General features: G+C 43.1%; 1 pseudogene; it reads left to right on the plus strand.

The window, feature by feature from the left end:
- The first annotated feature begins 282 nt into the window (after positions 1-282).
- Positions 283-4394, plus strand: LOC115755577 (annotated as a pseudogene).
- Positions 4395-4645: the final 251 nt, after the last annotated feature.

A 4645-nucleotide genomic window follows, 5' to 3' on the forward strand; every position in this document is an offset into this window, starting at 1 on the left:
GCCCTTAAAGGGCCGGTTTCGATTCGGGGGTGGTCACAAACCGGAACTGGCCAGTTCCGAACCATGGCCACCTCTTCTTGATGGTGTCAGCAAAAAGAAATGTTAAATTATTTAAAAAATTTACAATCCGTTTATGTTACTTAATAAATGCTTAAACTTGTTATCGCTAATATTTGACTATAAAAGTTTTTTGCTGTCAAAGAGCTGAACAATGAAAATAGATGGCCGAGACGAGAGAGCGATGCTCGTCCCTCGTTTGATTTAACTCCTGCCCAGATTTCCAGATGACGGTGGCCGGTGACCCGAGTGACGACGACGGCGATGACGACGATGATCGATGACCACTGCGACTTCTCTGCTCCTTGTTTCTTCGACTTCATCAACGGAGAGACTGAAGAGGATAAGCGGAGAGCCGAGCTGCGGTTCGAATCGGCCCTCGGCAATGGCCCTTCTCGGACGTCTTCTCCTTCTCTCTTGTGGTGACTGGGAAAACGCGTTGTTGATTCTTTGTTGCATTTGTCTAATTCCACGGTCGCTGATTCCGTCTGTCGGGCATTTCGCTTTGGAACGTCATATTTTTAGGGTTTTCCCGTCTTGTTTTTTTAGTTCTCAAGCGTGATCGTGTTTCGTTTTCCGTGATAGAGATTCATTGGACAGAACCACGGTGGAATTGCTACCGAGTTGAGTTTGAGTGTAGCCCGTAAGTATAGCCTGATAAGAGAGGCTCTTTTGGTGGCCTGGGATTGGGGGTATTCGTTTTCTCCTTCTGTTGAATTCTGTGGTGTGTGTTGGAGCAACAGATGAGATCAATTTTCATCAGCACTGAACAGGCGAGAATTAGGGTTTTGCCAAGCGGTGGATAGATAAGGCTATTGAAGCGATTCTTTTGCGTCCCTTTACCAAAATTAGCAGAAGAGTTGGACGCTGGAGTTCGTCAAGGCACTCGAGAAGTTGGCAGGTATTTGTCAAATCCACTACTGGATTATGGGTGACTGGCTTCGAAAAGAAATTGGGACTGATGCTGTTGTATTTCAGTGATTCAACTTCAAAGTTGGTGGATGTTGCATTAATTGATGATAAAGAGAACAGCAAGTCTTCCCAACCCAAGAAATCCAAACCAGAGAGTGTTAAAAGGTTAAAAACATATGTTTTATCCTCATATTTTTCATTGAACTTGAAGATAAACAGATAAAAAGTTTGGCTTACTCGGTTTCCACTCGCAGAAACACAAATGTGAAGAATTTTGCTGCAACTCCTACTGTAGCTCAAGAAAACCAGGCTATCAAGCGGCAGAAGTTCGAAGGAGGGAAATCTAGACAGGTGGAGCCTATAACAGCAGATTATTACTTAGTTGGTATGGCTTCTTCTATCGGTTATGTGATGTAGCGATTCATTTGAACTTTTATTTTTTCCAGATCTTAGATGTAAAATCGCAAATTTTGCCTCAGAAAACAAAATTGGGTCTTGCAAGCGGCACATCCAGTGTATGCAGTTCAGCAGCCAATAAGGCTGGCAAAGAAGATAGAAAGGTTTGCATTCACCGCCGCCGCATTTCATTTCCATCTTTGTATCTTGTCTAGGTAATGCTGAACCAGTCAGTTTATTTTGAAAGGTTTGCGTGAGGGAACCAGTGGCAGAGACACATTTCTATTTTATGTCTGCTGCTGTCGTGTTTGTCAAGGCATCTCTTAACAGTTTCTCCCAATTGTCTGGGCATAGAATCACCAACGGAAATTGCATCCAACGGAACCTAAAACTCCACTCCTTCAAACATCCTTGTGGGCCTGCCCACCACGAGTGAAAAGTTCCTTTGAACTAGAGCAGGAGGAGCTTGAAAAGGTTCCCAAATTTAAAGCAAGGCCTCTGAATAAGAAGGTTTGACTTCTGTTTAGACATTGCTGCTGATATTTTCGCACTCTCCAGTCAGTTTTGGTAACACAGATGAGTTTGAATGCTGCAGATTTTTGAAAGTAAAGGGAATTTGGGATGTTCTGTAATACAAAGAAGCACTCAACCCAAACCCAAGAGTTCCCCTTTGCAACAGATGGATGGTTTCCTCAACCTACTGCAGTTTTTGATTTATTTGACAAGGTACCTTTCTCTCATTGTCTTCACATAGCTAATAGAAGCGCTAATCGCGCTAATCTTCAAGTACTTTAAGGAATGCTATTGAATTGTTATGCGATTCCCCAGCTTTCATCGAAGTCGGAACCTCGACAAGTTCCGAGAAAGACTGCCCCTAATCCGTTCAATCTCCATACGGAGGTATGTAAAAGTTGTCTATCCAAGATTAGTTGAAATCTGGTTCCACAATTAGGGTCCGTATGGTAACGTTTCTGTTCCTGGGAACATATTTAGAACAGAGACATTTTTTTGTGTTTCTGTTCCCGGCCACGATTTTCAAGAATAGAAATGCGTTTGACAAGTAAAAAAAAAAAACACTTTTTTTACCAAAAAGAAGGATTTGCAACCGGCGGTGATGGCGAGGGGCGGTGAGTGGCGGCGGGGCGGGGAGGCGGCGGCCGGCGACCGGTGGCAGGGAGGCGGCGGCCGGCGACCGGCGGCAGGGAGGCGGCAGATGGCGACCGGGCGGCGGCAGCGGGAGGCGGCAGCCAGTGACCGGCGGCGGGGCGGCGGCGGCGGGCGGCCGTGTCAACTCCTTGCCGACGTTGGTGGGTTGTGGTGGTTTGCACAAGCTCGCCCTCGAATTGTTTCCAAAAAGTGTTCCGAAGAACAAGAAACAAGTTTTTTTTGTTCCTTAATTTTGCTTCAAAAGTGTTCTTTTTCTCAAAAATGTTCTCCGGAACACTTTTGGAACATTTTTTTATTATACGCGTTTCTGTTCCGAAAGTGTTCCGGGAACACTTTCGGAGCAGAAACACTTTCCAGGGAGTGTTACCATACAGACCCTTAGTCTTCTTTAATGTATTTTTGCATTCCCCTTTAAATTCACGAAAGGGGAGGTGAGAAAGAAAGAAGATTTGTGATGGAATTAATGGAAAAGCAGTTGGAAAAGGAAAGAGCCAGGATTCCCGAAGCTAACCATATCCGTATACAACAGATTACCCTGTGGTATGGATGCTGTCTTTGTTTTGCTTTGGTTATCAGAAAGAAACATGTAAATAATAGCTATCATCCTCCTGTGGGTAGATTCCTCCAAAGCCAGAGCCCAAGCATTACACCAAACCTGTGAACCCTTCCAACTGGAAAGTCTTGTGAGGCATGAAGAAGAAATACAGAGAGAAATGGAAGAAAGAAAAAGAAAGGATAAATAGGAGGCCTAGATGAGGATTTTCAGGGCACAGCTGATTTTAAAATGGTAACCAACAATGTGGACGTTTCTCATTCTGTCTTTTATTACCTGTAGCCTATTTGCAGACTTAATTTATTTATTATTTTGGATCTCACAGCAGGGATCCAATTCCACTTCCCGAGATCGTTTGCAAACCTCTCACACAAGTTCAAGAGTTTAATCTCCATGTAGATCACCGGGTTGTGGATAGAGCAGAATTTGATCAAAAGGTAAACCCCCTTCTAATTAAAATGTACTTTAAGAATTACCTCTCGGCTTGTACTCACTCAAGTTCCTCCCCAGATCAAAGAGAAAGAGGCAATGTATAGGAGATACAGAGTGGAGATTGAGGCTGCTAAAACGGTACTGTCTTTGATACTTTAATCTAATGTTCGCTCTACTAGCTTATAAGAGTGGTAGTGTTAAAATGGTACTGTCTTTACTTTTGTTGTTTCCTTGGAAGACCTTTTCATGAATCAAACAAAATGATGAATCATCGTTGAAATGCGAGCAAGGTGGAGCTAGATGTGGGTTTAAAGATTCGTGCTTTTGAGGACAAAAGGGGTGATCAAATCTTGGGATTCGCCTCGCGTAGGGAACCAGCGTCTTTCTTAGTTGTATCAATTATCTCTCTTCTTCAATCTGTAAAATAGGCTTGGACTCACTCACTTAAGTTCCTCCCCAGATCAAAGAGAAAGAGGCAATGTATTGGAGATACAGAGAGGAGATTGAGGTTGCTAAAATAGTACTGTCTTTGTCACGTTAATCTAATGTTGGCTCTGCTAGCTTGTAAGAGTGGTAGTGTTTAACTGACGCCTATATACAAATTGAAGAAGGGAGTCATTGATACAGCTAAGAAAGACACTGGTTACCTACACGAGGCCAATCCCTAGATTTGATCACCCCTTCGGTCCTCAAAAGCACGAATCTTTAATCCCACATCTAGTTCTGCCCTGCTCGCATTTCAACGATGATTCATCATTTTGTTTGATTCATGAATAGGTCTAAGGAAACAACAAAAGCGAAGTCTCAAAATCTGCGTGTGCTGCAGAGGAAGGAAATGAGAAGCAAAGCCTCCAGGGCCGCTGCTCCTATGAGATGATGATCCTTCAGTCTCAAATCCTTGTGTTTGATACATTTCTGTGTTGTAGTGGTGTTCAAGAACATTTAAACCGGGGGAAGAGTCACTGGGAAATTATGTACCATCCTATTTTCACATCAACTATTGTAGGAGTACCTTATATTGTTCTTGCACACTAATCTCCAAGTAATAGTGACAGCAACTCTTTGATTTTGCCTTAGTTTGCGACCTTTCTGAAAGTTGTGCAGATCAATTGTTTGCGAATAAATTTA

The sequence above is a fragment of the Rhodamnia argentea genome, chromosome 9 (genome assembly GCF_020921035.1).
Source record: "Rhodamnia argentea isolate NSW1041297 chromosome 9, ASM2092103v1, whole genome shotgun sequence".
Lineage (NCBI taxonomy): Eukaryota > Viridiplantae > Streptophyta > Magnoliopsida > Myrtales > Myrtaceae > Rhodamnia > Rhodamnia argentea.